Here is a 26,268-nt window from a genome sequence, read left to right on the forward strand (position 1 = left end):
ATATCATATCCAGTCATGTTGCTGTGTGAGGGCAAAGGCAAGGATTTGCTGACAATTACAGAATGTAATTAATGACTCAACAGTCAAAGCCACCAAGAGGATAACTCAAAATAGAGATCTAAGAAAGGGGAGAAACCAGGTAAAAGCCCCAGAACCCATGAAGTATAGAACAAAGACCAAAAACACAGGATGAATTGTGAATTGTGAACAGAATATACATTCTCAAAAACTCAAAACTCCATGAACAATGAAATTGTGAAATTGGAGCAGAATTGTTCCATGTATAAGGTGACCATTATTCTTTTTCATATCAGGAAGTTCAGTGATCTAGCCTAGAGTTAACTCAGAAAGATTTTTGTTTTGTTTTTTGTTTTGTTGATTTTTAATTGCTACCAGAGTCAGTTGATGGCCATTTTTCTTAACTTCAGGGGAACCTTTAAAAAAAATAACATGTCTTGAGATGAAGAGACATTTATCTGTTTTGCCAAATGTTTCTCTACTTTGGAAATTACTTCACTTTCTTTTACACTTGTTTAATTTATTACAGTTAAGCTCAATACTTATATGACAACATGTAGGCTATAATCTGACTTTTATAAACTTAAAAATGTTTTCATTACTAAATATTTCTACGGTTCTATCTATCATGCCTTTAAAAAAATCTATCGTTATTTCTATTTTCGTCCCTACGGTGCAGAGAAAGTTTGGGAAAGTTGTTACTGATTGTCAGTTTTTTTCTGGGTTATGGAGTTGTGGATGATTTATAGTTTTATTATTTTTACTTGAATATGTTGATTTAACATGTTGATGAGAAATGGTACATTCTCTTGTTTTATTTAATTTTATACAGTAAATATTTTTTGAGCACCTGCTTTGTGATGGCATTATTCTAAGCAGCAAGGGACACAGCAAATATTTGTTTTCATAGTACTTATATCCTAGTGGGAGAAACAGACAATCAACAGTTAAATAATTAACATATCAGGTAGTAAGAATCTAGAATTTAAATTAAACAATAAACTCATTTTCAAACCAGAAGAAGAGGACATCCATTCAAACACATTCAAAAGTGATCATATAGGACCATTTACTTGAATTAAGAGCTTTAAGAAGCAGTTGAAAGATGGGAGAAGATTCATCTTGCAAAAGAAGTAAGAAACGTTAACAAATATCTCAAGAGTCATCGTTTGGAAAAAGTAGAGTTTGGCAAACCCAAAGAGCAGATTTCAGATCGTGGGTTGCCAAGGTGCAGGGAGTCAATGTTTGGCTTACTTTTGAGAACAACATAATAATTACAGCTGTTGGAATACATAACATCCTGCCATGGTAATGGCAGCACTGCTTAAACAGTCATAAATGGGATTAACATTTTGGGGGAACATGATGCAGGAATTCACACATCTTTTGGACATTGTCCTAGATAAGACAGCATACATGTTTCCATAAGTCTGCATCCTTTCGTCAGATACCTTAACAACCTGTCACTTAAGAATTCATGGACATGAAGAGGAGAGAGAGATTTCAGTCCCCTACATCTATAATTATGTACAGTGGTATCTACCAACTGTTGTCCTGTGATTGTGGTGCATACTCCTAGGATTTAGGGAGATAAGTGCATTTATTTTAGAATTAACAGAGAAATATGTTTTTGGTTTTTTTTTGGTTTTAAATTGAGTTAAAGTAAAAATCCACCCACAGCTGAATTGCTTGTTCATTCCCTATTAATTAAGGGGGTGTAGAACTACTCTGATTCCCTCCAATAATTTAATGATTTAAGGTTTACTATGCATTTTCCCTTTATTTTTAACTCTAGGTTCAAGGGAAAGCTTGTTTCTAGTAATAAAAGTAGTTTAACCATTAAAACAGTCAGCTCTTTGTACAAGTATAATTTTATCTTTGGAAATAAATGCCTTCTGTCTTCCTAGTCTCCCCAAAACAAACTCATAAAAATACTCAATAGAGTAATAGGAAATTCAGATTGTTGTATCCAGACTTAGTCATTCATGAAACTGGAAACTAAACACACACACACACACACACACACACACACACACACACACAAACACCCTTTAGCATTCTTTCTTCTCCATCTTCTCACTTACTCTAAATGAAAGTAAGTCTGAGGGTCAAGAGTTGGAGCCTTGTCTCCTGGCTTCCTGGTCAGGGTTCTACTTGTTGCAACCTGACCAAGCATGTTAAGATAACAAAAGCTAGAGATAGAGTGCAGAGGGCATAGAGGAAGCTTTGGGTTTTCTCATGATCAGTCCTCGGAGAGTCAGCCCATAGCCCATCTCTTGTCCCCTCAACAGTGCTAGCAGAGGGAAGATACAACAAAGGCAAACCAGCTTCTTTAATGGCTGAGAAGCGCATGGTAGCCCAGACTATCAGTTACTCCTATCACCGTAAATGTAGGTCTCTGAAAAAAGCTGGAGTGAAGAATAGGGCTTTTCCCGGGACTGATGTTGGTTCTCCCCGACTCATACCCCACAACTGTACAATGGAATTTGCTGTAAATCACACAAGGATAGTGAGAGGTCCATGGCCCAGAACCCAAACTTAGTTCCCATGTTGCTGCATGGTCAAGGGCTGATGCTAGCTTCATGCCAATCAGTTGTCAAGGCAGGGAGAACGAGGGATAATCTCACCCCAAAATGAGCCACAGCCTTCACTGTGGGCACAAAGTCATCAAGTTCAATGCCCCACCAACCTGAAATTAGACTGTGAAAGGGAGGCATACCTGAGTGTAGTAAGAGCAAACACAGGGAGGGAATCACTAACTCTCCCCACAGCACTGTTTGGTCTCTGAAGTGATTGTTGGTCTGAGGAATTATCCTTCAGGAAACAAAAAACAAAAACAAAATGCTCACTTTTCAGTAAGAGAAATTTTGAATTTTGCCATTTGAAAATTTTGAGGCCCACCCAGGCGAGCAACTTCCGACTGAACAGATGCATTTTTTTTAAAGAAAATTTTGTTTCGGCTCAAAGTAAAGAGCTTATGCTACGAGAAGGATAGGTATACAAAACCCTTTTACTGTCTTTAGAAAGCATGTTGCATTGCGAATGGATCATAGAGCCATTTTAGAGTGTTGGGAAAGGGACCAGCAGGAACGGCTGCATTGCATGGATTTACTAATGAAGGAGACAGGTTGAAGCTGCTTACCTGAGCAGAGCTGTGGGCACAGTAGCAAACACTCCGTTCACAGTCCTGGACCCTCCTCTTCTGGGATCATCAAGCAGGAAGGGGATAGTCCAGCATTAAGTATGGAATGAGGGCACAAGTATGGTGGCGTAGGAAGACTTTGGTCTAGAAGAACTAGGAAGGCTTTCTGGCATTAGTGGGAGGAATGGAGATTTAAGCTTGGGAAATCAGAATTCTCCAGGTGAAATGGATCTAACTGGCATGAAAATGCTGGCAAGGGTGGCCACGGCCCGGCGTGTCCCCAGAGCAGGTGCTTTGTGGTGTGGGTCAAACCTGGTTGTCTACTTTGAACTCACCTTTGTAGTTATTGAAAAGCTGGAAAGGAACTATAGAAACAATTAGTCCATCTTGCCTCCTTTGTTCACTCGGTATTTTAAAAATGAGGAAACTAGTCTAGAAGAAGTGACCTGCCCAGTGTAACCAGGTCTTTAACATCAGAGCAGGACGTAGACCTGGATTCTTTCTGGATAAAATTCTCAAGAGCCCAACGAAGTCTTTTCATTATAGGAACCCTGAGTCCACAGTGGTCTCTGTGGCACAGACCTCCACCTGTTGTTTTGAACCATGCTATTTTTATCCTGAAAGGTCTCATTTTCCAAAGCAAAGCATTCCTTACCTGAGCAGGGCCCAAACAAAACTCTCCCTGATATGAATCATGCTGGCACGACAATGCACAGTGTAGGTTTGGGTTTCCATCAAAGACATTTCCTTTTCCAACTCTAAACTCCCTTCTCTTCCCTGAACTATTTCATTGTTCGGTCCAGAGGTTCAGATGTTAGAGTTTGCAAGAAATCTGACTCTGGGGTATAATCTAGCCAAGAATTTTTCTCAAGGAGAACTGAAACCTAAGTTATTAAGCTGTAAGAAGACTTATTTCGAAAGGATTTACTTTCCCCCTAATGAGATCAGGAGCTTCCGTTGGGGCGTGACTTTCTCTTCACATAAAACATCAAAGGGATCAATTACTGCTGCTGAGAACTGACACCTCATTTTTGTAGTTTCAGATGGAGTATTTCAGCTTCTGGACGCCTTTTTTCTTTCTGTTTCCCCCTCTTCCAGCTAGGGCAGGGAAGGAGAGGCACCACAATAACAGATGTGGAAACATCAAGAAAGAACTGCAAAATAAGGAAAGAAAGAAAAATAGGAAGAAGGAAGGAAGGAAGGAAGGAAGGAAGGAAGGAAGGAAGGAAGGAAGGAAGGAAGGAAGGAATTGAGGGGGAGGGAAGGAAGGAAGGGTGAGCAAGCTACATATAGTCTCTTCTGCCATCAATTATGTGTTTTTTTTTTCCAGATTACTCCTCAGTTGTCAATCTTCATGTTATGCAATGACATGCAATATTACATGTTGAAAGTAAAAGGGGCTGTACATTTTTCCCACCTATTTTTGGAGACAAAACACCTGTACATACATTAACAATAATGAGGATGTTCATAATTATGAAGACAATGGCAACACAGCTAACATTTGCATAGTTCTTATATGTCAGGGGCCAGGAAAAGGCTTTTATTCATTCGTTCCACAGATGTGTAATGAGCCCTTGGATGTGTGCCGGGAAGGGTCTAGGATTGAAGGTACAGCAATGAACAAAATGCAAAAGTTCTCCCTTTTTGTGGCACTGATATGCCAGTGAAATCCTTTCCATAAATTACCTCATCTGTTTGCATGAATGCACTCAGTCCCTGCCCTCAACTGAGGATGTAGGTATGACTAGTTCTTTTAATTTTACAGAAGAGAAAACTTAAGCCTCAAAAAAGTGAAATATTGTGTCCAGCTTTACAAAATCAGAGTGCCATTAAGCTGGGATTCGCACCCAGGAATAGGAATTCACGACCTGTGCTCCAAACCACATTGTCTCATTGAATTCTCAGCGCAGTCTTCCCTTGTGATTGCGCTCATCACTGCATTTGAAATCTGAGGAAACCAGAGGTTACGTCACTCTCCCCAAATCCCACATCTGCAATTTGAATTTAGACTTCTCCAGTTTCCTTTACTCATTCTTCCATGTGTGGGCCTCACATGTGCAAGGCACACACTTATCCCTGTGCTAATGCACCCTGTCCCTCTGGATGCCCTTTTACACATGAGCAGTGGGGATCCGGAGGGGGCACAAATTCTTTGTGAAAATGGCTGGGCTCTCATTTACCGATGAGGAAAACAACCTTGTTCACTCTTGCCAGTTTCATACCAGAGATCTCATTTCTGCATGTTATGTTATCAATTTTGAAATATACCAGGGTTCATTTGTTTGTTTACATTTGGAGATTTTTCTTTTATCCCAGCCTTGTTGATTTCATTGCATTTTGCTACAGTGTAGAGCATTAGCGTGCTTTTAAACAGTGAAAACTATGCAAAAAAGATAGAGAAATGTCTTCCTTACCATACACCATCCACTTTTCCTTTCATCCCCTGCAGATAACCAACTTCATTGTTTTTGGTTTATCCTTCCTGTGTTCTGTTTTGCAACAGTAAGAGGATATATGCATCTTATTTTATCTTCTCTTTCTTACCCAAATGTTAGCACGCTGTATACACCTCGTGGCTTTTTCACTTAGCAATATATCCTGTAATTCCCTCCGTATCAGTTCATGGAGAACTTCCTTATTCATTTTTCCAGCTGTGTAGCATTATTTGGGGTGGAGGCAACACAATGTCTTCAGCGAGTCTTCTATACCTGGGCATTTAGGTTGATTCCAACATCTTGCAATTACAAATAATGTTGCAAATAATAACCTTATGCAAAATTATTTTCCTGTTGTTGGACCTGTATCAACAGATACACTCTTAGAAGATTTCAGGGTTGGGGTGCCTGGGTGGCACAGCAGTTAAGTGTCTGTGGCTCAGGGCGTGATCCCGGTGTTATGGGATCAAGCCCCACATCAGGCTCCTCTGCTATGAGCCTGCTTCTTCCTCTCCCACTCCCCCTGCTTGTGTTCCCTCTCTCGCTGGCTGTCTCTATCTCTGTCAAATAAATAAATAAAATCTTTAAAAAAAAAAAAAAAAGAAGAAGAAGAAGATTTCAGGGTTAGGAAGTAAATTCTTTGTGAATTTCTGGCTAAATGAACATTCATTTTTATTAAATATTGCTAAATTTCTCTCTATTGTTATGCTGTTTTTATTTCCATCAATAATATATGAAGGACTGTTTTCCTTACAGTTTTGCCTGCAGTGTGTTTTATTAAGCTATTGGATTTCTTGCTAACCTAACTGGTGAGAAATGATATTTTAGTGTAGTTTTAAGTTTGCTTTTCTGTCATGAATAGGATTGAACATCTTTTCATATATTTAAAAAAACATATTCTCTTGCAATATTTTAAATATCCTTTGCTCATTTTTGGTCTGCTCACTACCAACTAAAAATAAAGTCTTCATTTTTTAGTGATATTAGTCACTCATCTGTGATATATGACATATTTTTCTTCCAGTTTGTCCATTTTTCTTGTGATTTTATTTCTTTTACCATGATTTAAAATTTTTTTTGTTGAAAAATTTATCCTTTTTTTAAATTGAGGCTGGATTTTGTGTCATGGATCATCTTTTTTTATACTCAGGTTATATAAGAATTTTCTTCTCCTATTCGAATAGTTCAGTATTTTTACATTTTTGATATATTAGTTTATTCTTACATAAGATGTGAGAAAGTGTTCTAATTTAAAATTTTCAAATGGCTATCCAGTTATCCTAATACCATCCATTAAAAGCCCCTTTCCTCAATGATAGGAGACACTACCTTTTTAATACACTAAATTTTCATATGTAGCTCATTGTGTTTCTGGCCTTTCTGTTTCATTCCATTGTTCTTCTATCTATTTGTGCATTAGTATGCTTTAGTAAGTGTGGGTGTATGTTTTAATATCTGTTAAAGCTAATTCTCCCTCCCTCATTGGCCTTCTTTTAATATATCATTGTATGTTAAATGTTTCCATATGGACTTTAGTATCAACTTACCTAGCTATAGTAAAAAAAGTTTCTTTTTATTGGGATAAATTAAAATTTCCTCCAGTCAGCCTTTATTTGGCTGGAGCCCATCCTTTAACATATACGAGAAAAAACTGGAGAATATGGTATTTCTTGTGTTCCTACATGTTCAAAACTAGCTTTCTATAGCTTTATTAGCTGAACGATCATTTGGCCTGACGTCCTTGAATTATTTATAAAACTATAACATTGCTTCATATTTGTTCTTGAAGAGCCTGCCTGATGCATTCATGTCATAGATTTGTCCAAACCCATAGAATGTACGATACCACCAGTGAACGCTAATGTAAACTATGGACTTGGAGTGATTATGTCACTCAGTGTGGGTTTATCCATTGTAACAAATGTGCCACTCTGATGAGGGATGTTGATAATGGGGATGACTCTGCACATGGGGGGCAATGAGTATATGGGAAATCTCTTCATCTTCCTCTCAATTTTGCTGTAAACCTAAAATTTCTCTTAAAAAAAAAGCAAACCCTTCATCATCATCATCATCATCATCATCATCATCATCATCATCATCATCCCTAGTTATTGAAAGCAGTGTGGAGGCAGATATTCCAGTGAGAATACTGTTAATAAGCCAGGAGATGATGATGGAAGCTTACATCAAGGTTTTAGGTAAGGATACAGGGAGAAGAATATTTTCAGATGCCGATTAAACATCTAGCATATTTTAGGCATCACTTATTTGAAAAAAATCATAGAATAAGTTAACTTTAGTCATCTATCTTTGGAGGTACCTGTACTTTTATATTTTATTTTCAAGTGACATTTCTTATGAATTACATATCAGAATCGGAGAGAATCTTAGTGGTTCAAACTTTATAACCATAATCAGTCATCTTTAATAGAGCTTGGAGAGAAGGGGACCTGGTAAATTTCATCACGAATCCGAACAGTTCCGTTATAAGCTAATTATCAGGTGGCTCGGGGCTTCTCCGCAGAATGGCCTGGCCCTCTCAGACCAAGTTGTGCCCATCTTCAAATTCCATTCAGGCTTTTACTTCCTTCCAATTCTGCCTCCTTCATTCTAGATAAAGGCTGAAACTCCCTCCATGCAATGGAGAATAATGCTTGATAACATTTCGTCAGTTCCCTACTTGGAGCTTCAGAGCCGGAGTAACTAAGTTTGAAGCCGTGCACAGTTTGTACAGAGCTGTCTTGGTGGAGAGAATTGGAAAATCAGACACTCTTTATGAGATTGTTCCCTCTTCTTTATTTTTAACGGCTGACTCAGATCAATCTCTAGAGTGATCACTTGACTTTGGTTTTCACCAGCACCTTCCTCTTCTGTCCTCTTATTTGTATGTACAGTCAGTTAACAGGCATAGTAAAGTGTTTTGTGTTTAAAGACCTACTGCGATGAGTAAGAAAGAAGAAAAGGAACTGAAATTACAATGTTCAATATGAGCAAAGATGTAATAAAACTGGAATGTATGCCTGTGGACGCTGGTGCTGGCAATTCATTATAAAAGCTGTTTCCAGAAGTTTCAAAAGAACCGTTTACTTGATCAATTTAATGAGCAATGATCATGGACAGTGTATATATAAATGTCATTCTGCTGCTGTTTAGATTTGGGTGTGTAGAGTTCATGGGAGTTTTCTGGCTCATAATAATGAAACTATTATTTTTTTGAGCATTTACCATGTGCCAGGCACTGTGCCAAGCACTTTACATGTTTTTATTCTGTCTCTTATTTAATCTTTACAACAACTTCATGTGATAGGTGTTACTACCTTTCTCCACTTTCCGTATGAGGAGATTTAGGCTCAGAGAAGTTAAGTAACATTTTAATAATCACAAAGCTGATAAGTAGCAGTAGCTGAATTTAAACTCAAGTCTCCCTAACACCAGAACCTTGATCCCCTATGCTTTCCTGCCAGTTACTATCTCAAAGTATTAAGAAGTCTTTTCAAGTTCTATTGATATCAGTCATTCTACCATTGCTCTATAATTCTCCAATTCTGTCTACCCCACAGAGTACATTTACTAAGCGGATCATCATGTCTTTTTCTTTCTTTCTTTTCCTAGCCCAGTTGCTGGTGTTCTGGTTCATTTCTTTCTTGGAGAAAAGCAACACCCGTCTAACTGGTCTCCTTGCCTGGAGTCTCAAATTCCGCAGTCCACTCTTCATACAGCATCCAGAATTATCTCCAGCATAAAACCCTCCGTTGGCTCCTTTTCTTTTCAGGGCAAAACGTCTAAGTATTCTTGATAGAAGAACCTTCATTCTCCCACTGCCTTAGCCAAGAGCATCCACCTCCCTCCCTGCCTTACACTTGACATGCTTAGCCAAGCATCTTTCAGCACCTTTGTCTCAAACTATTCCCTCTACCTAGAAATCCCTCTCACCATACCCCCAAAGTCTTACAAATTCTACAGGCTCAGCTCAGGGGTCAGCTTTCTTTAACCTTTAGGCTATATTAAATGTACCTCTTCTTTCTCTTATTGGCCTGTGCTATACATTATCCCAAGCATTAATACTAGTTGCGCCATGATGCTTTTGCTCATGTGTCTCTCCAGTTGTAAGTTGCCCCATTCATCTCTTTATCCACATTGGGTATAACTCAGTACCTGGCACAGAGTAGACTCTTAGGTTTGAAATGGCATTGAACTGAACTGAGAAGGCACTCATCTCAAACATGGCCACAGCACTTTGCAGTTTCTGTACACAGTTTGTTGAAAGATGATTTTCCACGGAGAGAGATGATTCTCTATCCCTGCAAGGATGCCTGTGCAGCAAACAATCTGAGAAGATAGCGGTAGTGTCTCCTTTCCAGACAGGGGGCAAATTTGTTTCCTTATCAGCATGTGCTCTGGGATAAACGCTGGGGAGATTGCTGGCAGACACTTCTAAGATCAGGGTTTCCCAAGCTCGGGTTCCTAGCAGTGACACAAGCCCACTGTGTATGAAACATCCACTTAGGTCCTTTTGCATCACCCCTATGGGAGATGGGGAGCAAGGGGAACTGATGAAAACGTGAAGCTCATGGCACTGGCTGTGATGTGAATAATAAAGTTCTTTGTCTCCGACCCAGAAATTTGTCCTTTTCTGCCTGTCCCTGTGAGACGATCATAGCCTCATTTGTTGGCTTTCGAGTGGGGTGAAATCTCAGATGCTCCACATTTCTTTACGTGGTTGGCCCCTAAGGTCCCAAATAGAAAAGTAACTCCCCTCCAGAGCCACAGACATTTTACAGCTGCCAGTCTATTATTCCAGCTCCTTCATTTTTACAGAGATCCAGAGAGGCTAAGTAATTTTTCTAAGGTTGCACGGCTTATTACTTGCTGTGTGGAAGCAGGACAGTGTTCTGTAGAGGATAGACTCTGGAATCATTTCAGGCCACATAATGTTACTTAATAGCTTCTGCTATTTTTTTAACCTCTCTGAGCTATGTCTTACTCATCTGTAAAATATGGTTCATAGATCTATGTCCGAGTGTTGTTGAGAGAATAGAATCAGATGAGATAATGTATGAAGCTGCCTAGTGAGACAATCTGGGGGCCTAGGTCTTCTTTCTTTCCTTTGCAGGTGTAAAAATAAAGCAGTTCTGCTGAGGTCACCGCAGAGTTCTGGGCCTTTCTTTTCTGTTGAACCTCGAAGAGTTAAAAAGCCTCCTTTCTCTTTGATTCTAGGTCCATTCTACAGGCTCCCATTCATTCCTCATGTGTAGCAGCAGAAGGGACACTGATCAGCACATCAGAGGGGAGTTGCTTGAAATAGATTCAGAGGTTGGGGGGGGAGACCCAGGGGGTTTCCTGCAAATGGTCCAAGTAAGACTGACTTCTGGCTGAGTCTCTTTCCCTCAGCTTCTATGACTCTGAGTCATTTAATTTCTCTCTGCCCCTGGTATAAATGGGATTAAACAGACTAATTTGCCTAACAGAGGTGTTAAATACATTAACTAATAGCTTTGGTAATTAACAGTGTTTCATTGATGGGGGGCCCACACAGAGTTCCAGGTATGCTGTTCCATACTGCTTTCTTTCTGCCTGCTCTGAATAGAGAAACAAGTCTCAATATCTTGGAAGCTCATCCTATCATTTTTACCTAGTGAGAAACTCGATCTCAATAAATTTTGAAAGCAGCTTAGTTTTCTCCAATGGTGGAATTCGCTATCAGTGTTCAACGTTGGAATGGGGTAGAACACATACCACTAAGGCTATCTTGAATTTCATAACCTGAAGAAAAGCCATGCCTCTCCCAAACTTCTCAACTGTGGAATCAACTGTCATTTTCTGTGGAGCTTATACTCCAGAAGGCATAACTTCTGGTGGAGTTTCTGCTGAAAGTCTGAAAACAACTGACCAGGCTAAAAAAAATGGATCATGGTTTCCATGGAGGAGTGCGAACTTTCCTCTTCCTAACTTGGGAGGGATAATAACAAAAAATGAAGCTTGACCAGTTGTGCAGGTATTCCCTTTCCTGGGAAAACCAGGAACAAGTGTCCTTGATTATCACAAAAATTTCAAGCTGTCCCAAGTTTAACGTGGGGTATTTGAGAAAATCCTGGAGGCCCAACACATGGTAGGTCCTTGAAGTGAAAGAAAGAAGTTTGAAACTCAGTTCTTCCCTTCCAGAAGCTTACAATCAAGGTAATAGAAACATAAAATGGACATAATAAATCAATTAACTCTATGTGGAAGTCTGTGCCAACTGCCATTAACCCTCTCTGACTTTCCTCTGAAGGGGCTTGAAGATATGAGGGAGTGATCCCAACTGATATGGAAGAAAGGGGTAGAGAATATACTTTTCTCATTAAGGGCAAAATCTCTTTAGATTATGTTTGGCTTACAATGGGGTTACATCCAGATAAATCCATCATAGGTTGAAAATATTATGTCAAGAATGCATTTAATACACCTAACCTCCCCAGCATCATGGCTTAGTCGAGTGGACCTTAAGCGCTCTCAGGACATTTACATTAGCCTGCAGTTGGGCAAAATCATCTAACACAAAGCCTATTTTATAGTAAGGGGTTGTATATTTCATGTCATTTCTTGAATACTGTACCAAGAGTGAAAAATAATATTTGTATACGTGTGAAAGTGTTGTCAGTGTATCCGTGGTTTGCTGTCGTGATCACGTGGCTGACTGGAAGGTGCATTCACTACCACTGCCCAGCATCATGAGAAGGATGGTACCATGTACTGCTAGCCCAAGAAAATATGTGAACTAAAAATTCAAAGTATGACTTCTACTGAATGCATATTGCTTCTGCACCATCATAAAGTAAAAAACTTGTCATTTGAGCTATTGTAAGTCAGGGACTGTCTGTATAGTATTTAATTAAGCAGTTTTTATAGCAACGAACACTGTGTGTAGGCCCTAAGAAGGTGCCAGAGAATATTTGCTTATTTCAATTGATTGGAACTGAGTAACAACAATTATACAAATGTAGGTTATCTAAATGGATGAGGAAATATATACTCTTTGATCTTTATAAATGCGATTTTAAATATTTCTCAAGATAAATTTTCAGCATCATTCTGCTCATAGAATGGAGGAGCTGAATGCAAACATGAGCTAAATTTCATGAGTTTTCCAGTCCCCTCAAACCATAGGTGAAGATTTCTGATTTTTGAGCAGGCTGCCCCTGCCTCCACCCCTGTAGGCCTCTGGCTGTTTTTACTCTCCTCTTTTTCCATGTGATTTTTGCTTTCATGAACCACAGAAACCAATGTCCTGGAGGAAGAAAAAATGTCTCTGTCATTTTGAAAGTTGTTTGTGAAGGTTGTGGCTTTAGGCCTTAGACTGGACCAACTCCGAAAGGCTTAGTTAGGCCCTATTTAGGGGTAAATCTCTGAAACTGGTGAAGCTTCTTTGAGTTGCCTACAGATTCCACTGTCTTCCTCAGCATCAGCCATGACACTCAATGAAGTTTCTTTAGGCTTTTCTTCCTTGCCCACAAAATTACTTACAGCAAAAGCTGCAAAATGAAAGTCTACAACCCAAAACCATTCTGCAGATGGGTTGTGTTTGGTCCTCATACAGGATCTTAAAATAATTGAGTTAATTTTGAATATTTATAAATTAAGGATATCATTTAAAATCAGGATGGAAGTCTTCCTTAAAATAAAATAAAATAAAATAAAATAAAATAAAATAAAATAAAATAAAATAAAGCTATCATGACTCTGGGCTCACCTTCCTTCAAGGTGGCTGATGGCAGATGCTGAATAGCAGTCATCCCCTGTGCGTGAGATGCATACTTTCCTCATTGTCACAGATCCTTCCAATCCCCAGTGTCCCCATGCAAGGTTGGGTGTTGATTTTCATTTGTAATGTTGAGTTGTGGTCTTCTGTTGTCTTCTTATAGTAAAATTCAGAGGAAAGAAAAATAGTTCTTTTATCTACACTTCTACCAAATGACAAAACAGAAGATACACGGCCAATATATATTTAACTAGTGCTTCCAAGGTGTCAGTGATTAATCCAAGTACATGGGGGACAGCAGAGAATATGGAAGAAATATACATATGGAATTTATGCTCAAGTGGGGATTTATAGACAATAAACTATTTTATAGACAATGAACAATAAATAAGATAATTTGAGGGAACAGAGTATTATCTTTTAAAGATTTATTCATTTATTTTAGAGAGAGAGCATAAGCAGGGGGAGGGGCAGAGGAAGAGAGAGAAGCAGACTCCCCACCCAGCGCAGAGCCCAACTCGAGGCTCTATCTCAAGACCCTGAAATCATGACCTGAGCCAAAAATCAAGAGTCAGATGCTTAAGCAACTGAGCCACCCAGGCACCCCCAAAGAGTGTTATAACAGAGATAAAATGGAATAATGCAGAGTGACTAAAAGGGGAAAAGTGGAGGGCGTGATATCAGACAGGGAGGTAGGGGACAGAAAGATCAAGAAGCAACTTGCCAGGACAGAGTTTGGATTACATTCTAAGTGCTATGAGCAGCTACTGTGGAGTTTTAAGGAGGGGGAAACAGACTTGACTTGTTCTTTGAAAGATCAGTGTGGTTGCTATGAGAGAAATGACTCTCAGGGGAAGAACAGGAGATTAAATAGGCCAGGGAGACATGGCAGCTATTCGTGTTAGTCTTATAGAATGGCAGATGGTGTGAAATGGTCAGGTTTAGGGTATATTTTGGAGGTCGTGGCAACAAAGCTTAGTGCTGGATTGAATTTGGGGTGCGCAAGGAAGAGAAAGATAAAAATGAACTTTTGGGCCTGAGCATCTGGATGGGAGAGATGGAGAATGCTGAAATGGAATTGGAGGTGGGGTTTGATGGAGCAGGTGAAGCAGATTTGGCGAATAGTTTGGCGAACTGTTTCAGCTATAGTGGGACAGAGATGATTATGACACACCAAAGCGTAGGTGTTGAGTAGGCGGTAGCATATGAGAGCGTGGAATTAAGAAGAGGTTTGGTCTGGGGGAATTTAATGCCTGGGATTGAGTAAGATTACCTAGGACAGGGTGTAAATAAAGAAGAGAAAAGAGGGGGGTGCAGAAAATATTCTTGAGTCATCCCAATGCTTAAATGGATGAAGATGCATGAAAGGTGGTTGAGAAGAAAGGTACACTAGGATAGAAGGAAAACGAGCTGTGGACAATTTTACTGAGACCTCTGTAAGAGAACTGTTTCAAAAAGAGAATGTTTCAGATCAACTCAGTCATATGCTACTGAGAAGTCAAATGAAGGTGACTGAAAATTGATCATTGTCTTTGGCAAGATGTAGTTTTTGGTGAAATGATTGAACTATTTCAGTGGAATGGAGGATAGAAAAGCCTAGAAGTGGCTTGAAAAGGTAATGTTAGGAGACAAAATTGAGGATGAGTATTAAATATTATTTTGAAGGGTTTTGATGTTGAGAACAGCAGAGAAATGTAATTGTATCTGGAGGGTGACTTGGAGTTTTGAAGCACATCAGTGTGCTGATTGGAGCGGTCCTTTAGAGAAATATATATTGTAGAAGTGCAGATCCATAGAGAGTAAGATGGGATGGAGTTAGGGGTAAGTGGAGGGTTTGGACTGAAATCAGAGCTTATTTCTTCCATTTACTAAAATGTCCAAAAAAAAAAAAAAATGGTTCGGATGCTGCCGGTTTAATAGGCTGGTCCCATGAAAATGATGTAGTTTTCATCTGAGTGCAATTCTTTTCTTATGGAGATGATCAGCTGATGGGGTGATTAGTTCTTAGAGCTATGAGTAGAAAAAAAGAGTGAAATAGCCATCTTGCAGAGTGGGAGAATGAATTAACTAGAGAAACACATTGACATCATCTAGCAGTACTGAGTGACCATTTGAAATGTATGGTCATAGGTAAGAGGTGATTCCTGAGCTATATGATTTCAATCCAATAACATTCAATAATTCAAGTACAGAAGTGAAATGAGTTGGTAGTCAGATTTCACCAGGACTCAATCCTTGACAGACAAGCACAGCAGAGGGAGGGGCAGAGGAAGTGAGAGTTTGTGATAGAACATTTATAGTGCTGAGACATGGAATCTAAGTTAGATTATGGAAAGTACAAAGTTCTATAAGATCAGTAGCTGAGGGAGTGCTGGTGAAGGAACTGTAAGTCGGAAGGACGGAGATAATGGGTTTCAAGAGTGGGATTTATGTTTTATAGGTCACTTTATCATACACCATTGTGATTGATAATTTTATATGTTGACTAGGTTACGGTGCCTAGCTGTTTGGTGAAATACTAGTGTAGTTACAGCTATGAAGCTCATTTTTAGATGGGATTAACATATAAATCAGTAGACTTTGAGTAAGGCAGGTTACTCTCAAGTCAACTCTTAGTTGAATTTCCAGCCTGCCTGCCTCCCCTACAGATTTCAGACTTTCAGACTTGCAGCCTTCACAATTGAATAAGCCAGTTCCTTAAAATAATCTAGATAGATGGTAGATAGATAGATAGATAGATAGATGATAGATACAGAGAGATCTCTGATGGGTTGTGTTTCTTTGGAATACCCTGAGTAGTGCAACCATCTTTAATTCTGAATGTGAATCATAACTGGCTATTCCCTGCTTAAAACTCTCCAGTTGCTCTTCAAGGCACCGAGAATAAAATTTGATATCCTGCTTGTGGTCTAGAAGGCCATATATGATGTATCCCTTGCCTCAAAAGGGGGATTTATTTCATGTCACCTTTTCTCTTGCTATATTCTCATCATGGTGCCCTTTTTCCTGTTCCTCGAGCACAACAGACATTTTCTGCCTTAGAATCTTTGTGCTTGTTTTTCAGTGTAGTGTGTGGTTACGCATGTGGGTTCTGGAGTCAGACTGCTTGAGTTCAAATCAGAGCTCCATTGCTTATTAGCTCCATGACCATGACAGGTCACCTAACTACTCTGTACCGCAGTTTTCTAATCTGTAAAGAGGAAATAATGGTAGGAACTACCTCATAGTAGAGCTGCTGCATTAAATGAATTAATACAAATAGGACTTAACTCAGGGCTTGGACCATACAAGGCATCAATACATTTAGGGTATCATGAGGCTGCTTGACATGTGCCTTCTTTACCTTTTACCAGTGACTTCCTTTAATTCATTCAGACTTAAGCTCAAATACCACTGCCTCAGAAAGCCCTCTCGACTATTTTTGTGCAGGTACCAGTTGCCCAAGGGTTCCATAAACCCTCTGCAGTTCTGCGTGAGGACCGGTGATTAATCCAAGCCAGTTTTGATCATCTCAGTTCCCTTACCAGGGATGGGTTTAGGCATGGTCATGTGATGCCATCCAGCCTCATGAAAGCTAGATTGTTTAGGACATTTCTTCTTCTTTTTTTTTTTATTTATTTTACTATTTATTTATTTACTTACTTATTGAGAGAGAGAGTGTGCATGTGTGGGAGGGTGTGCAGAAAGGTAGAGGCAGAGGGAGAGAGAGAATCCCAAGCAGTTTCCAAGCCCATCATGGAGCCCAGGGCTCAATCTCATGACCCTTAGCTCGTGACCTGAGTTGAAATCAAGAGTCAGATGTTTAGCCAACTGAGCCACTTAGGCACCCCTCCCCCATTTTTTAAGTAATTTTTTTTTTAAGAGAGAGAGACATTTCCTTTGTCTTCACAAAGGAAACAAGAAAGCCCATGGCTTATTTTGGCATTAAGTGAGGATCTGATGCTTGAAACTGTAGCAGCTATCATGTATCCAGGGGAGGAAAGCCAGAAACATTGCAGAGCCTGACACTGTTGTATTACTGAGTCAACTAATCCTGGAGCTGCCTACCTCCATGTTTTATTATGTAGGATAGTGTTCCTATACTTTAACCTACTTTAATTGGGACTTTCACTTTGTATGATACTTAGCTGATACCGTTCCGTGACCACCTTGGCTATATTGGCCAAGCACCTACCCCTACCCCCCAGTTATTTTATTTTTCTTCCTTATTTACAATTATCTGTTGTTATTATTATGTGTGTTTATTAAATGGTTTATAAATGGTTTAGTCTTCTGCTTATTGAAATGAAACTCCCCAAAAACAGAGATGAGCCTGCCTCAGACATCCCTGAGATGCCTGAGATCCTAGGCCTAGGATAATACCTGGTACATGTATGAATGCATGTTGTTAAATTTCAAAAAGGAAGTGAAAGGAAGGAAGGAAGAATCAGAAGTCTAGGCCTCTTTCCATACATGTCCATGTTGCTCAACAGCTGGGTGACGCTGGGTAAGTTTCTTACCCTCTCAGTACTCCATACCTTGCGGTTATTAAAACCTGTCCACACAAGGCTGAATTGAGGTTTGGTTGAAAGGTCACACGTGAGAGCTTTATACATGGACCAGCAAGGCACAAATGTGAGAGAGGATTACTTTTCCTTTATGAATAACGCATGATTTTTATCTGAAATTACTTGGTGTTATTATTGTTTAAGGCCATAAAAGAATAATTCTCAAGAAAAACATTGAACTTTAACTTACCAAATAGGTAATTGACACGAATTAGAAATGCTATACCAGCATAGCACTGTAAGGTTTCCTTTTCTGGAGTATTAGATTTAGATTTTCTCACTTTTCTGGACACTGTAAAGAGCTTTTTCTCCCAGAGTATTCTGTAAGAAATTTTAAATTCCTAACAACAACAACAACAAAAAAATCATTGCCAAAGGCAGTACTAGATCAAAGAAAAAAGGGGGGAAGAAAAAAAAAGCAAAGCTGCTGTCATTCTTATTCCACTGGACAACAGTCGTCTTTTTTTTTTTTTTTAAATATCCTATTTCAAGCTCTTTACTATGTTTTCTATTTTTAAAAATTCAAATCCAGTCTTCATCAAGATGATGGGGCAGGGAGAACAGAGCATTTGTCTTAACATCTACATTTATTTACTAATATACACAGACCAGACTAACCCACACAATGCCAATGGCATGTCTATTTTATTTTATTTTTTTAAAAGATTTTATTTATTTATTCGACAGAGACAGAGACAGCCAGCGAGAGAGGGAACACAAGCAGGGGGAGTGGGAGAGGAAGAAGCAGGCTCCTAGCGGAGGAGCCTGATGTGGGGCTCGATCCCAGAACGCCGGGATCACGCCCTGAGCCGAAGGCAGATGCTTAACCGCTGTGCCACCCAGGCGCCCCGGCATATTTATTTTTACCTATATTCTTCTTGATCAAATAGATTGACATTTAAGTCTTCAACAATATAGGTGAAGGAGGGAGAAAATTATATCCCATGTGTAGCTAATAAGTGAATCAATTAGAACTATTTTAGAACAGGCCCTAATGTGGTTCCAAATATCTTAATCGGCGTGGTTTACAGGTAGGCAGCCTTTCTAGGAGGCCATCATTGTTATAGAGCATATTAAATGACATGCTTAAGAAGAAAATTTTTCCTGTTTTACATATTATATTTATTAAAATTTAGGTAAATTATTTCTTGGATACCAAATGGCAAGTACAGAATATGCCGATACTTATTTATTCAGTTTTTTTTTTTAAGATTTTATTTATTTATTCGACAGAGATAGAGACAGCCAGCAAGAGAGGGAACACAAGCAGGGGGAGTGGGAGAGGAAGAAGCAGGCTCATAGCGGAGGAGCCTGATGTGGGGCTCGATCCCATAACGCCGTCGGGATCATGCCCTGAGCCGAAGGCAGACGCTTAACCGCTGTGCCACCCAGGTGCCCCTATTCAGGTTTTTGATCTGAAATGTAGTTGTAATCAGTGAAGTTCACACGAAAGCACATGGACTTTGTTTATGCGAGAGATCATCAGAAGCTTATTCGGAGTTCGTAAATTCATACTTTAGAATGTGTTATAATAAGAAGAAGAGTTCTTCCTAGTGGATAAGCACCAGCAGCAGCTTTAGAATCTGTTCATTTGACTCTCCCGTGATGCTGTGAGGGACGTGTGTTTAGATGCCCTGTATTTGTGGCGTTTGGTGGAAATGTGACCAAAATTTAGAGCAAGCACAGCCCTACAGAGCGCCTCCCCTTCTCTTAGAGGTTCCAAATTGAACTCTGGGAAAACACAGTGAATAATAGCAAAAAGAAAATGAAAAAATACGAACTCATTATTAGGTGTGTCTGTGCCCACATGGGCTCTCAGAGGAAAAGGCCCTGGCCTCCACCTTCCCCCAGGGCTCGTATACAAATTCTATTATCTTCTCACCACCTAATGGAATAAGGAAAGAGGAGAGAGAAGGAGCTGGCAATGCTCCAGGAGGGACCCTCAAACTTGTATGTGTGGCCAGTTAATGTGTCTGAGTCGGTCTACTGGTAAACCCTGCATAAGTCATACTCCAGCCTTTGAGCCCTTTGATGACAAACTCCTCCTTTTGTGGGGGGAGGGTGGAAGAACCTGGGGAAGACAGGAAGAAAGGAAGCAGTTTTCACTGTTCTATAGATGACGCCACTTTCACTGTGTAGATGAGAAAGTAGAGGCTCACAGTGGTCATATGTTATTTCTGAGTTTCACAGCTTGAAAGAGCCAGAGCCAGATTCCGAAGTCAAGCCTGCATGACTCTAAGTGACTCACAATGGCCCTGCTTGCCCTTTTCCCCTGCCCTGTGCTATTTCCCCAAATTACCCTCTATTTGTCTTCCTAATGTACAGCAATTGAAGACGGAAAAATAACAGGTAGTAAAGGCCTTGCTACAGACATGCACACAGACAAGTGCCCAAAAGGACAGAAATGTCACACCAGAGTCGTGTGAATGACTTACAGCTACCAAGGAATTAAATTTTTTATGAACATGTACAAGAACTACACTGTCTGCTGCCCCCTCCACACATGCCCATACACCCGCCCACACACCCACACCTACACATCACTATTTTGCATTTAAGTTAGGGAGAAATTCCTCAACAGCATGAAAGGTCATTCATCCTCCTTACAACTCAAAATTATATTGATCGCCAACAATATATTGGTCCCTAAGAGAAATACTCAGTGTAGTTTATTTTAAAAGGCAGGGAAGATTATAATGAAGAGATTCTATAAGCGTACTTCATGACATTCCAGTCCCTCAGCAATGAATTGCTAAAAAGCAGAGGGATTTATGGGCAGATAAGAGTTTAAACTACTGCATTTTATGTAAGCCTTTGGATGATTCACACTGCATATTAACATGCAAAATAATAAATACAATCATAAATAAGCCTTTTTACTTTTTTGTCCTGTTTAGCTCAGCATTGCCCAAACTTATTTGACCTTAAAAACCCTTTTATCACATTCATAATACAAGCCATGGAACTGGATTTCAAGAGAATTCCCTATGAAAAACCGGTATTATAAATTTTGGAAATATTAACCTCAGAATGTTAAAGTTTTCTTTTTTTTTTACGTCTTTCAAAAAGAAAAGTTCTGGGGCGCCTGGGTGGCACAGCGGTTAAGCGTCTGCCTTCGGCTCAGGGCATGATCCCGACGGCGTTATGGGATCGAGCCCCACATCAGGCTCCTCCGCTATGAGCCTGCTTCTTCCTCTCCCACTCGCCCTGCTTGTGTTCCCTCTCTCGCTGGCTGTCTCTATCTCTGTCGAATAAATAAATAAAATCTTTAAAAAAAAAAAAAAAGAGAAAAGTTCTGGTACTCATAGGGTTAACTCCAGGTACTGGAGCATTCCCTAGATGGACCACCTCATTCACTGAATAAATGGAGCTTTACTCTATCATGCTACAGTATTCTCAGAGAAATTCAAACGTTTTTTGGATAAAATGGTTGTTTCGGGTCTCTTAGTTGAATGGATTTATTTTCCAGTAATCCTCTCCCCAAGTAAAAGATCTCAGAAAATTCTAGAGCCTTGCTTATTATAATAACCAAATCTGATCAACGACTAAGATCCCATTGATTTTCTAGTAATTGACCTTGAGCCTCATAAAATTGACCTCAGGTTATTGAAAATCTGCTTCCTCAGAGGAGATAGTTTTCCCTTCGAATCTTTTTTTTTTTAGGTGAGTCAATAACAGAAAAAGTGCTTTTCATCCAAGGGCAGTTTAAAATAAGACCTACAACTAACACTTGTCATGCCATCTCACCATCTATGTCAGGAGGAAAGTAGACAAAGGGGAAAAATCCAATAAACCATAGTGGTCAGCACTTCAGGGACCTTATATTTTCTCATTATTTCCCAAATAAAACAGTTACAGGGACCATCTTTATTCTAGAAGTATGTCTGTTCCTCTCATTTTCAAAATATTTATGTTTAGCCTCAGTGCTCAGACCTGCCCATCAGACATAAAGGGCTGACTAGCCTGATGTGGTGATTATCACACTAAAAAAAAAAAAGTAAGAAAAAGAAAGAAAGAACATTATGTCCAAATGGCAGTGAATATCAAGAGGAAAATAGATGGGCACTGCATTTTAAGCGAGTGCCCACATCAGGAAATCTACTAGACCATCCCCAAGCCAGCTATCAAAGGACAGGCGCCTTGGTGAGATGCAGTCACTCTTTCTGGTATGAATAGAGGCAGTGAAGCATTTGAAACTGCCAAGTGACAACACAGAGAATACTGGAATCTTTTCCTTTTTTTTTTTTTTCCTCTCTCTACAGCAAATCAACAGAATATATTCTCTTTTTCTACATTTGGTCTGCCAAGCAGCATTTTTTGTATGAAAGGCAGATGAACGAGTCAATGAATGCCATGTATCTACAGGACAGACAGCTACCCGCCGGCTAGGCGGGATTTAAGGGAAAGTCACGTGATCACGGTATGCGAGCGCTTATCGCTCAAATCCAAAGGATTTTCAAAGTACAGTCATTGTTTGCAGAAGGTCCCAGTGATTCTTCACTGGTCCCAGGTGGCAAGAGCCCCCTGAACACACCTGTGAAAGAACTCCCAAGTCCTTGTGCTTGGAAGTTTTATCTTACAGGGCACTGCAGCCTGGTGGGGAGACCTACCTGGGCCTCAGGAAGGTAGATGTCATTGTGCAGGGACCAGAGGAATAGCCTATCAGAAACTTGCTGTGTCCTTGATGCCACCATGTCCCATCTGGGGACTGAATTCTCTTATTTTTCCATGCCCTATTTTAGACAAAATTTCTAGGACATGCTGGCTCTCTGACACCCCCCACCACCCTGTACTTCTAAAATTGTCACTGGTCTGTTACCTGGGGATCTTTGATTCTCCATACATTGTCCAGATCTGGAAAAGATCTGACATACCATATGGTTAGATCTGATGTCCTTCCCTAGGGGCTGAAATTCTGTGTCTGTGATTTGCCAACATCCGGTGAAATTCTGCCTCTTCCCGGCATGCCATGTAATTGATGCTGTAGAATGTTCCTGTCCCCTGTAGGCAGCCAGTGCAGAGAGCAGGCAGAGGGTGGCAGACAGAGCAGGAATGGGATTGGGTGCTGATATGGAGACCAGATCATGGTACAGGACAGTAAACACCTCAGGTCCCATGTTCAAATGGAAGTATGAAAGTGTAAAATCCTGGGATCAGGGACTGAGACCAAGCCAAATCAAACTGGTATAGGCTAGGGATAAGCTAAGTGAGTTCTGGAGGTCTACATAGAACATTCCTGCATTACCTGACTTTCTTGTCAGTTTAAATCACTCTTGGATAATGCATTGGTTTAAAGATACAATGTCCAGAATATACATATCAAGTAAATTCTTAAAAGATAAGGCTGGAATTCTGGGAAGTAGTTTTAGAATAAGAAGATGACAGAGCGCAGGAAGTTAATACTCTTAAGGACTGAGAATAAAGAATAAATCAGAAAATATCTCTGTTCTCAAAGACCTCAAAGTCTAGGTGAGCTGTCAACATGCATCCCAGTTGTTACAATGCCGTAGGATAAATGCTGTACCAGCTCTGTGATGGCCTTAAAGGCTGACGACCTCACAACTATCACAGCTGTGAAAACTAGCAGCATGCCAGCCTCTGCAGGGAACAGAACAGATCTGAAGCTCACCCCAAAATCCCATCCCTAGGGAGCTATCAATAGTTGACATCTCATGCCCACTCTCAGGGTATGTCTTTATTTGTTCCATGCAAACAGTTGTTTTCCTTTGGCCCTTTGTTGGAAACCATCAGTGGGGATTTTACACTGTGGGCAGCCGAGGCAGCCATGCCAGTGGTGGCTAACGACAGGCAGAGCAAAGAACTTAAAAGGAAAAATTTGCAGCCATGGAATAAAGATGTTGGCTAATGACAGACTTCCGTACGGCTCTAAACTATTTAAGCAGGTATTTTTAGGAAGTTCCATAGAAGAACAAGAGTGATAAAAATGATAATAAATCAAATACTTAATATTTATTTTGCTCTTGCAAAGTCTTTTTTAAATATTTTACATGTGGGATGCCTGGGTGGCTCAGTCAGTTAAGTGTCTGCCTTTGGCTCAGGTCATGATCCTAGAGTCCTGGGATCGAGCCGCACATCGGAGTCCGCTTCTCCCTCTGCCTCTGCCCCTTCTCCCCTACTCATGTTCTCTCTCTCTATCTCAAATAAATAAATAAAATCTTTAAAAAAAAAGACCTGCCGGTTATTAAAAAAATAAATATTTTACATGCATTTTATCTCCATAAGAATGCTTAAAGCTACCTTTACCTAAGTACCCATGAGGAAATAGAGGTGCACAGGGATTATATAATTAGCCCACTGCCAATCAAGGTCTGTTTGAGAGCCCATGTTCATGACATCTCTGTGTCTACTACATTTAGACTTTCCCGTGTAATTAATATAGAAACTGCCCTCATCGATGTAATTGATAGTTCCAGTTCTCATGGCCCCATTTCCCAGAAAGGGCTGTTTAAAGTAGCTGTTGCCACTTGACTTATTTCACAAAAACTCTTGTTCCCTTCATCTGGCTTATTCCTCTGGCAAATTGGAAATAACTTCTCTACCAACCGAACGTAATCAAGAATGTTCCAAAGTAGATCTTTGGATTCCTCGTGTCCATGAATCTGCTCTCTTGGTGTGCAAAGGTAAACCTTAAGGATTCAAAGAAAAGGAGACATTCATCCTGTGTAGAAGGCCTTCTGCAGTACTTTGTCGAAAGGAGAGGCATGGAAATCTTACTTCAGGTGAAGTTCCCAGGCAGGCTATGCAGAGCACAGCTAGGTCTTTGAGATTTCCATTTCTAGATCAGAAAACAATTCAAGTCAGCTGTTGAGACGATCAACCTAAAATGGATTTCAGAGATCTGATTTGATTTTAAGATATCAGACTCTGGAAACCAATTTATGAAAGAGTATTGGTGTGAATAACAAGCTCTAATCTCATAAGCATGTGGATAAGGTGTTCCTTCATCTGGCCCTTCTCACTGTTTTATATTAAAGCCTGTTGAGAAATGCCTGACTGTGCATTCATGCAGACAGATTTCACCTTGCTCTGGTAAGAATTATCTTGGATCTTACATAAATCTCTTCTTTATGAGAGTTCGGTCCTCTTAACGCTTAACATGATAATTTGGGCCACCTAATATACTGTGGGGAGGGCAACATGTGAATAGAATGATGTTAATATGTTGCCAGCTCCCTCATGTAGAAGCATCTGGAAGGATGGGCCATAGCTTTGTGGGCACTTTTAGGCCTTGGTGACCTTCATGAACAGAACAGGGAGGCTGCATCAGGGCTGTTCACCGTGCAGGCCCCGGGGGTTCCAGAAAGGCCATACATCCTGGGCATTTTGTGCATTGAGTGAAAATGTTGCAAATGCTATGTCTCTGCTGTTCCACACTCGTGATGTGTTGACATTTATGGGACCATCTTTCGTGTGTCAGCAGTGGTTGTAAGAAGGAAACCTTTCTCTTCTCTCTCGCAACTCTAACTTCCAGACTTATTCCTCACTCCCCGCTCTCCTGCTCCTTATTTCCCGTTCCAGAGATGGTCACTTGTTTCTCAAAGCAGCTGCAACATCTCTGCCTCCCTAAGTTTACAACACATTTCTTGCCATGCCCATGATAGTCTGGAGTGTTTTCTTTCCAGGAACAGTATTCATATTTTGTGTTTCAGCACCACGAACACTTTCCCACTCCTGGAGCTTCTTGATCTGCCTGGTGTGAATGAACTATCATTTTCAGTCTTGGAATGTGTCCTTCAATTCTGAGTATGTGTTTGTGTTGTTAAGACTTCTTAATTCTACCCTGTTGGGCAAAGCCCCTTCTTTTTCTTCTTCAGGGGGAACCCAAAGCTGTCTTCTGGAAGGAAGACATGACCCTGGAACTCATCCTCTTGGTCTTCCATCTGGACTCCTTTCTGCCCCTCAGTCCACATGGGATGGACCAGAGGTGGTTTCTCAACTGTAGAGTGAAGCTTCCTCATCTTCTAATCCAACCACATTGTGTTAGCTGGGGTGCTCCAGAGGAACAGAACCAATAGGATATAGAGGAGGAGATTAATTATAGGAATTGGCTCACATGATTATGGAGGCCCCAAAGTCCCACATTCTGCCCCAGAAAGCTGAGAAGGGTAATGAGGATGGGGAGAATATCATCAAACCGTGGATATGGGAATACCTGTCTGAAAGAAGAGTGCTGTGGCACAAACAGTATACTGCACAAACCAATCACCTCCGTTTGAGTTCCCAAGAGTCGACACAAGAATAAACGGAAAGAAGCTTTCTAATTTGTTGGATAGAATTGTCAGCATTCAATTTTCCTTGCGTATGGGAGCTGTGGTCCAACTAATGGGATTGACTGACGCCAAAGGAATTGGGGTGTTAATT

At 40.2% G+C, this 26,268-nt stretch overlaps 1 long non-coding RNA gene across 2 annotated transcripts in view; it reads left to right on the forward strand.

Moving 5' to 3' along the window:
• The window catches only part of LOC123001989 (uncharacterized), a 520,842-nt gene that overhangs the window by 316,789 nt on the left and 177,785 nt on the right, over nucleotides 1-26,268 (forward strand). The window lies entirely within an intron of this gene.

This window comes from Ursus arctos, unplaced genomic scaffold (genome assembly GCF_023065955.2).
Source record: "Ursus arctos isolate Adak ecotype North America unplaced genomic scaffold, UrsArc2.0 scaffold_8, whole genome shotgun sequence".
Lineage (NCBI taxonomy): Eukaryota > Metazoa > Chordata > Mammalia > Carnivora > Ursidae > Ursus > Ursus arctos.